Raw genomic sequence first — 9,834 nt, 5'->3', positions numbered from 1 at the left:
GCTCACCACCCTGAAAATGTGGCCAAAGAGCCTTTGCTGGCCAGGGACTGTCTGCTGGTCTTCACAGCTCCTAGAGATTTCCCCACCGTGGTGCCCAAAACCCCCTCTGACTCCCCGTGTTTTTTCCTTTAGGATTTTGCACCTTTCCTTGCTGCCACTATCTCGGCCATTCCACCTCTGTCTGCAGTCTTACCTTCCCCAGCACGGCCATTTCCCCAGCACATGGCCAGAGTATGGCAGGTTCAGAGCTGGGACTTTGGACTCGGGTTGCTGAGCCCTGGGAGCAGGGGATTACCCATAGATGGGGTTACAGAGGGATGGGGTGAGGGTGGAGAGGAGGCGGAGGCCTCTCCATGCCTTTGGCTTGAGCTGTTTCACCTTGCAAGGCAAAAAAACCAACAAGAGTCCCTTGAGCCAGATAGTGAGTGCATAAAAGCAAGCACACTGTGAGTCATCTCTAAGACAGGAAGGTAAAGTTGATGTTTCCCACCCCCTGAATGCAGAGCACAGTCTGGCATTGCCACTTCGTGCCAGGGGAGTATCTCCCATAGGGTAGGAGACACGCAGCCCTCAGGGACTGCACGAGTCAAAGTTCAGCCTGAGAAGAGCCAACACCACAGCACAGCTGATATGTGGTCCCCAGCTGCGTGTCTTGTGTGACATTCAGCAACATCCCTTTGAAGTCCCAGCTCAATGGGGTCAGGGCAAACCTCCCTGCAGAGGCAGGACCCAATCTGCACATAGAGAGCACAGGCAGCATCTGACCATCCACTGGAGACCACTCCTTGGAGATGTTACTGCTGAAATCCCAGGTGGATTAAAGATGAATAGGGGAACTTTTCACACTGCTGCCACACTCCCACTGGAAAGACTAAACCCAAACCTACCCTTGGAGCAGCCCGTGTCCTCTGTGCTGCTGCAGAGAACAGCATGAGAAGTTTCCACCCGCTCTGCCCTTCCCAGCCTTTCCCTCTGTGTCCCAGGAGATGGGACAGGGTGCAGCAGCAGCATTTGGGATGACAGTGGTTTTGGAAGCCACGGGACTCAGAAGCCCAGAGAGGGCCTCTCTACTCCCACCCCAGGACCAGACAGTGGTCACCCAGCCCCGCTAGAAGGTTGGTGGGAAGGCAGATGCTGCCCTCCAGCCTTCCGGACTGTTTCACCAACCAAGTGGACAGATGGGCTCAAGTCACGATCTGGATGGGCACAGCTCGTGCAGGGGGTTCTCCTCTCAGGGCTCTGCAGACCTTTTTGGGGTAACACAGGTTCAGGCTGTCCTAGCAGGCAGTACAAGGGTAACCTGAAGCCCAAGGGTTTAACCGGAGATGGGTACGCTACAGAAGGCAGCGTGGAGGCAGGCTGGGCAAAGCAGAGGGCAGTGCAAGCTCTACGCTCCTGTTGGTGCTACATCTATGCCCACCACTCCCACTCCCAGGTTAGGTATTTTTGTTGGCAATGCACACGGCCTGGATCCATGTCTTCTTGATAACTCAGTGTAGGTGATCTCCAAACAGACCTCAGCTCCCTTGGTACCGGTGTGTTGCAACACTCCTGCCATGCACGCCGAGCTCCTCATTGGAGCTGCTCAAAACCCAGAAATTCAGGGACAAATGGCCGCTTTAGCAGTGAACTCGCCTTTGCTGTCCCCAGCATCTCTCAGTGGAGGCTGTTGAGTTTTTTTATAGGAGATCAACACCTTCCCAAGGGCTGCAGTGCATAGGCTGGCACACCCAAGGTCTGCCCTGGCTCAAGCTGAGACCCGTTTGCCCCAGGGGTACTGGTTCAAGCTGTAAATCCCATGCCGAGCGAGGCCTGCCAGTTCACATGGCCCAGCCAAAATTCCTGAAGAAAAACTAATACTAATAAATAAAGGTTTGCTGGAAGTGCTGGCACGAGCCAGAAGGAGGTTGCTGAGCTTTGCACAGAAACCTACCAACAATGTTGTGGTTTCAGATGAAACTCAAGACGCGCGAGCCCTTCAGCCGAGTTTCGCTGCTGGGTTTCAGTGTCTCCTTCAGCAGCAGGAGCCAGCCACTGCTGCAGGACGTGGCCGAGGCAGTGCCGGGAGATCAGGCTGATGGCTGGGAGCCCAAATGGCCCCCTGGCCCCTCCAAGGCTGCAGCAGTTGGGCTGGTTCAGGAGGCAGAGGGGAGCTGGTCCACCCTGTAGCTGTGATAACAGGGTGCCCTGGCAGGCTGCAGGTCCCAGATTTCGGCTTGCTCCCCATAAGGTAGCAGGGAGGCAGCCCAGCCCTCTCCAGCTTGCACCAGGGACGCAGTGGTGGCACAAGGAGGTAGCACCTGGCTTGCAAGCCACAAAATTGAGCTGCTTCCTGGGCAGGCAGCCCACACACGCCTCCACCACCAGCCTGACCTGCTATGATGCCCACAGGACCCCGGGGCACCTCCATGCTGACCATCCTCTCCATCCCTGCCAGCAGCATTGCCACCAGGAGCTGCAAGCCCAAAGCATCATCCAGCCACTCCCTCTCTCAACCCTGCATCCCTGAAATGCTGTGGCTTGTGGATTCAGGGCTGCTCGCTGCTGAACAGGCTGTTTTCTCCATCTCCTGCTACCAAATAAATTTTCCCCCATGCAAAACTGCAGCCAGGCCACCCCCTATTTCCAGGGGTGATCGCCATGTGGGGAAAATCCCTCCACTCAGGCAGAGCTCTTCTGCCCTCGACAGAGGAGGGATGGCAGCTTTGCAATGTCCCATTTCAATGGAGCTGCCCCGCAGCTACATGCTGGCACCCGGAGGTGCAGGAGAGGCCTCACAGAAGTGTGTTATGGGCTGATAGTTTATCTTGGATCACTCTCAAGCCCCAGCAGTCCCACACCCCTGGGAAGAAAACTCTTGGCAGCTTTGAACGTTATTCTTCAGGCTCAGCAGCAGGCGTGTGGAAATATTTTCATGCTTAAGAACAAGCTATCTGTGAGATGCTACACTGCTCTTCCCAGCCTGCAAAGTCCCAAGGCAGCATCAACTCGTTAGAAGGGGGGGTGAGGGTGGCTGGAGCCATGTGCCAGCCCTGCTGGCGACTCACCCTGTGGCTTTGGCCCCATCACCTCCACAAGCCTCACAGCAGCCAGCTGAGTCAGGAAGATGAAGCAGCCATGTGCCTGGACCGTGGCTGTAAGGCATTTTTATAGTGCTTTTCCCATGCAGGTAGCAAAGAGCACAGCCATGCAAGGAAACTGCCAGGTTTGCCCCCCACCCTGGCCCTGGGGAGATGGGGGAACGGCTGCTGCATTGGGGAAGCGGTGTAAGCACGACAGGGAGGAGAGGGCTGGAAAAGGCCAACGCTTTTCCCCAGCACGGCGGCAGCATCAGTGCCACAGTCCCACCTTGGGATGGACAGCATGTCACTGGGGTGAGCAGGGATGCCGAACATGCTTTTGGATGCTTTTGTTGAGGGCTGAGATGAGGTGCATGTCCACGGTAGGGAAAAGAGCTGGGGAAGGGGTCCTGCAAGCCCATCACACTGCAAGCCCATCACACTGCAAGCCAGCATAAGCAAGAAAGGGAGCCATCCTCCTGCCTTGGACGACGGGGACAGCCTCCCCCCATTTTCAGGGTCATTCCAGGACCCATGGCTGTGATGTACCACCCCATGCCTGCTCCGGACCCCACACTCCCCCTCCTCAGCTGCTGCTCACACCCTCTGTGTCATCCTGCCTCCCTACAACCGTCAGTGCTTCACAGCAAGGAAAGTATCTCATTGCCTCTTTACCACAGGCTGCAGCAAATCACTGGCGCTAAACAAATTGCAGTTCCTGATGAAAAACATCACCATCGTGGGGCAGGAGCTGCGAGCATTACTCAGGGAATTGCTTTCAGCTGTGTCAAAAGGGGCCGGCGGCAGGAGCTGCAGGGATGGAGACTGGGAGCCCTCACTCTTTGCTCCCGGACGATGATGAAGTTGGCACAGGCCACCAGTCCCCTAGCTACCCATACCAGGGAAAGGCGCATGGTTCCCCAGCACCTCGCCATCCTCCAACAGGTACCCAGGGACTCCCAAAAACGTGAAGGAAAGATGCAGGCATACCTATATAAATATAAGGTATAGGGCATGTATAAGGCAGGGCAATATATTGCCCTGTATCCTTGCAAGGGAGGGACATGAGGTCTGTTTTGAAGGGCACAGGGGAAAGGAAAGGTCCTTGGGATGGGACTGCCAGGGCAAGAAGGGATGAGGTCCTGGTGCTGTGGTTGCGGGAGGAGGGTTACCATTCTGCAGCCCCAGGCTGGATGGGGAGGGAGCCTGGGAGTCAGTTGCCCATTATTCCACTTGGCTGAGGCTTTAGCAAAGCTAATCCCCACTGTCAAGACCTAACAGTGAGAGCTGGCTCAGCCTTGCACTGTAGGACAACCCTCACATTGGCAGTCCTGCCCTGTGAGCCCTGATCCCACTGGATGGAGGAAAGATGTCACCACCCGCCCCTCTGCTCTTCCTTTGGTTTGGGGGGGGGTCCCTGCTCCAGGACAGGGTCTGCTGTTCCACGGTGTCACTGCAGAGCTGGCTGCCCACCAGCAGCACAGTGCCCCTCATCCCTTGCCCTGTTAACACCACTGGGATCTCCAAGCATGCAGGAGGACACGCTTATGCCGTGGCAGTGTCTCTAGCCCACAATCATGGTCTCGCACTGTGTTAACACGAGGCAGGTCAGCTTTCAGCAAAACCAAGCTTGGCTATCACATGTTTTGGTAGAGAAGACCAGCAAGCTACAAGTTCACAACCCAGCAGAGCCACCGCTGTAGTTTTCCTCCCTGTGCTGGTTTTGGCTGGGGTAGAGTTAATTTTCTTTATAGCAGCTAGCACAGGGCTATGTTTTGGATTTGTGTTGGAAACAGTGTTGATTACACAGGGATGTTTTAGTTACTGCTGAGCAGTGCTTACACCTACTCAAGGTCTTTTCTGCTCCTCACCCCACCAGCAAGCAGGCTGGGGGGGCACAAGAATTTGGGAGGGGACAGAGCTGTGACAGCTGACCCCGACTAACCAGAGGGGTATTCCAGACCATATGATGTCATGCTCAGCATATAAAGCTGGGGGAAGAAGAAGGAAGGGGGGGACATTCGGAGTGATGGCATTTGTCTTCCCAAGTAACCATTATGCGTGATGGAGCCCTGTTTTCCTGGAGATGGCTGAACACCTGCCTGCCCATGGGAAGTGGTGAATGGATTCCTTGTTTTGCTTTGCTTGCATGCATGGCTTTTGCTTTATTTATTAAACTGTCTTTATCTCAACCCGCGAGTTTTCTCACTTTTACTCCTTTGATTTTCCATTTTTTACTCCTTTGATTCTCCACCCCATCCCTTCATGGGTGGAGTGATTTGCCAGCTGGGGTTAAACCATGAATTCCCAAACACTGTGATCCTCAACGTTTTAATATGCAGGGAAACAACAGGTGATTTAGCCAAAAGGGAGAGATTCCAGCTAATAAATCAACACTGTCCCGGGCTCCTGCCAGACCTTTTGCTGGCACATCCCTCAGCCCTTCCAGGCACATCGAGGAGCAACACGAACAGGAACGGTCTGTCTGGTACCTTCGGCAGAGCAGGAGCCACCAGCATAAGGCACAAGTGTTTCTGTGCCGGCTCACGGCCAATGCAAGCCCTTGGCACCTTCATTAGTGACTCCAAATGAAGCCCTGAGGAGCAGATCCCACCTCTCTTGCTCTCTGGTGGGACAAGGCACTGAGTTTCCTGCTGAGCATGGTGACCAGGTTCAGCAAAGTGGAGTAATGGGGACATCCTTGATGCACCCTCAGTTTATTCCTCTGCAAGAGCCCACCACAGCATCATCAGCCACGCAGGACCTCCCCACCATGCTCACAGCCAATGCCTAATTTCCTCCTGGTGGCTACTGAGCTTTTAGCACTTGGGTCTGGTGCAAAGACTTCACAGCACCAAAGGCTGCATTTTTGCACCAGCTCAAATGGTTTGAGCAACTTGCAGTTTTGTCCGGCTCCCTCAACACAGCCTGGGGTGCTAGCAACCAGCATCGCTTCCCCCACTGCCAAACTGCCCTTCCTTTCCCAACCCTAGGCCCTTTCCAGACCACACTTCTCCCATTTTTCAATCCTCCCACTGACCTTTTGATTTTTCCTTCCCTGTTGTGCAGCCTGCACTTGCTAAGTGCCACCCTCAGCCCTTGAGCAGCATCACTCTGCCTTCCCAGGGAGACCACGCGCATCAAAAGCTGCCGCCTGCCAGAGCCACTTTGCTATCAACATTTCCCAAAAGCTGCTGCTTTGGCCAGGAAAAAACACTTCACATCCAGAGCGTTTTCCTGATAACAGAAACCCCAGCAAACAAGCCATCCCCCAGCCAAGCAGCACAGCCACTGTGGGAACAGCAAACTAGGGGAGGATATTCCCTTTCCATGCCAAAACCCAGACAATCTCTCCTTCCCCAGCCAGCCATGGAAAATTAGCCTAAGGGTTTTAAAAAATGACCAATGATTGTGGGTGCCTGAGCAAAATGCTCCCTACAAGTGCTTTTATTTCCAGGAGGCATGTGCTATTTGCGTTCAGGGGATCAGCCCGAAGTCTGACAGCCACAGAGACCACAAACCGCTTCTGAAAAGATCTCAGTAGCCCTAATGAGCAAGGGCTAAACAATTCAGCAGGCAGTGTTGTGTCCCAAAGTCGGAGAGACTCAGGTTCATGGATTTCCTTTGTCAGAATTAAGGTGAAACAACACCAGGGGAGTTCAAACAACAATCAACATTTATTCAACCTAGCTAACCTTGCCCAAGTACAAGTGAACTTATCAATATGAACTTTGCATCATGTCATTAAGCTGCTGTTTGAAAAGAGAAGGGAGGTGTAGAAAAACAAATGGAAAAAGGAACATGAAACTGTGTCAGAAGGAGACCCCTCCCGTTGAGTCATGATGTTCACTTGCTTGCTGGACTCCTCAAAGAGGAGCCCAGGGGCAGCTGGATCCACTCCTAGTCCCAGACTTGGCCAAGAGTTTATGTTTAAAAGGATGGGGTGTAAGGACTTGTGGAAATGAGAGAGAAAGAAAGAGAGGAGAAAAGAGGTTCACCAGTCCTGGGTCCAGCATTGGTCCAGTCGGTCTAGAGATCCAGTTCTGGAGGGTGCATGCTGAGAACTCATCCTCCCTTCTTTTACAGTTGGTGGTCTCAACATGCGCAGTTCATGTTCCTGGTGTTCTCTGGAATCGGTTGGTGGGCTTGGGAAGTCATTGGGGAGTTATTGGGGAGTTGCCTCTCTCTCTCCCTGAAAGCATGACCGCTTAAGATAGAAGCACAGTCCCATCCTCCATGGGACCTCTTCCTCCAGGCACATACGTTGTGCTGCTTCTCCTGGTCACTTAAGATAAGGAATTGCAGCTTTGGAGAAGCATGGTCCCACCCTCCACAGGGCCCTCTCCTCCAGCCACATTTTCCTGTTCACACAACTGCAGCATTTTTACAGAAGCCATCTTCTCCACCAAAGTTTTTAACAAATGTTTGAGACATTGACTATAATTTGTCAGACCATCACAGGCAGGAAAATGCCACCGCACTCAACCTGCTCTGATCAACCCATCATCCCAGCTGTGTTTCATCAGCTTGTTTCCCCAGCTTCATGTCGTAAACCTTGTGACTGCCACTCAAAGCTATCAAGGACAGCTGGCAAGCAGGGGTCTGGTGGCAGAAGAAAGGCTCCATCCATCACCCCCTCTCCTGAGCCAACACCAGCTGCCTCCCAACAATCCCTTTTTCAGAGAACGTCCTTGCAAAGCACAAGCTGACCCTTTTAGGAGAAAGCTGCCCGAAAGGATGGCTCAGGAAAAGGCCCAAGAGGACACACCAACTTTTGGAAAGGTCTGCTAGATAGCAGATACCGCTGAGCTCTGTCTTGGCCGACTCCATCCACCCGCTAAGAGTATCAGCATCGCTCCAGCCCAGCCTTGCATTTGGAAACACCTCCCTGTCTGTGCTCACCCCCCATGCATGGGAGACTTGCCATAAAGAGCTTCAAAGGTCTTCTATCCCTCTACAAAATCAACGTGGTAGCAATGCCTACGCATCCGGAGCAGTGGCAACATGTCAAATCCCATTGCTATCACCTCAGCTCTGGCACTTCCCCTCCCTTTCCCCTTGTCCTACCTCTTGCGATATGAGAAGGCATGGGTTCTCCAGGGCAGCTCTGTGTTTCTACAGCTCTTGTTTATAGATGGGACCACAGCTAAGCAAACACCTGCAAGCAAGCGAGTGCCCACTCACTACTTTGACAACCCGTGCTGGGTTTCCACTTCCAAACAAGCGTGCTCTGAATAACCCAGGCCCTACCCCAGCTTTCACAATAGAAATTAGTCACAGCACACCAACAAGAGCAGTAAATCAGTCAACAGGAGATAAATTTGCCACAGAGGCCTCACTTGTTCTCTCTTATGTACCTGACACATCCCTCTCCTTTGGGTCCTGCCTTTCCAGACTACTTAGAGGCACAGGGACCCTCTGCTCCTGAGGCAGAGGCGCTTTTCATTTTGCTTCAGATGCCAACTGTTGCTCAAAAAGTCAGAGAGCACCAACACCCAGTCCCTAACAGCATCCCCAGGCTTTCCAGCTGAATTTCAACGTGGTTTTGTCCACCCACATTGGCCATAGGTGTCTGACTTTAGCAGATGATAAAACATGACCTAGAACATTTTCAGTGTTTGACCATACAAACAAGGGCTCCAGAATGGCTCAAAGGTGCCTTTAAATATTTGGATACTGGGGGATTTGGGGCATTGAGGAGTTACTCTTCGTCTGAAAGAGGAGGCAGCAGCCCATGGATCAGCCACAGCTTTAGCAACATGAAGAGCACTGCAAGCACAGCTGGGATAATGGGTTACCTGGGTAACTTGTGCTGACACAGATATATCCCCTCCAGGTGATGTAAGCTGGGTTAGCAGTGGTCAGTTTTGCCACTCTAAAGTGCATTTATTTCAAGGCCTTTACTGAGACACCAGTATCTGTCACCAAAACAGACCTTTACACCAGCAAACATCTGCAGCACAGGCCTGACCTAGGTTCACATCTGGCTGCTGAGCACAGCAGCATTACCTTGTGAAACACTAGCAGGTTGGTACTTGTACGAGGGCTTGGCTACGAGTGAGTTCATCTATCGTCAATTAACTTGGCATCATTATTTTTGCTGAAGGCTAGCCTGGACACTTCCTGGCCCTTTGCTGCGTGCTGCAAATGGAGATGTTTTACCCAAGGATGGAGGAGCAGAGAGGGAATCCAATATAGGGTAGCTGGAAGTTACACATAGTTTTATGTCTTTTTAAAGGCAAAAAGGAAAAGCAGTAGCAATAAGATACCTGACAGCGTAACAGAAGCAGACAAAAGCAGAGATGCTGCAGGGCTACCCCTACACAGTATATCCTTCACATAACCCACTAACTACCTCACTGCAGGAGCTGAGCTGGGGAGGAGAGAGGGGATTACGGCACTGCTCAGCTGCAAAAGCAGAGCCTGTCTCTTCATAAATACTCCCAGGCAGTAAATAAGCCAGTGACAGGCCGCATCCCGTGACAGCCCCAGGGAAAGGGGAGCAGGACCTTCCCACCCACCTGGTGCAGCAGTGGGGCTGGAGGAGCTCCGCTCCCCTGCAAGCTAACATGGGCTCGGCCCCTGCCTCTGCCCTAGGTAAAAGCACAAATATATGCAGCGAGGAGAGTGCCCCGGCTCTAAAGTATTTACATCCGCAACACACAGCAAGGTAAAAAGTAAGGACAGGACAGGACATGGAGGGACCAAGGCAGAGCTCTGGCACAAGCAACCGGTATAGCAACTCAAGTGTTGTCCAACAGTTGTGCTGGCAAAT

The sequence above is a fragment of the Haliaeetus leucocephalus genome, unplaced genomic scaffold (assembly GCF_000737465.1).
Source record: "Haliaeetus leucocephalus isolate CR32 unplaced genomic scaffold, Haliaeetus_leucocephalus-4.0 Scaffold142, whole genome shotgun sequence".
Lineage (NCBI taxonomy): Eukaryota > Metazoa > Chordata > Aves > Accipitriformes > Accipitridae > Haliaeetus > Haliaeetus leucocephalus.
Note: the sequence above shows the minus strand (reverse complement) of the source record.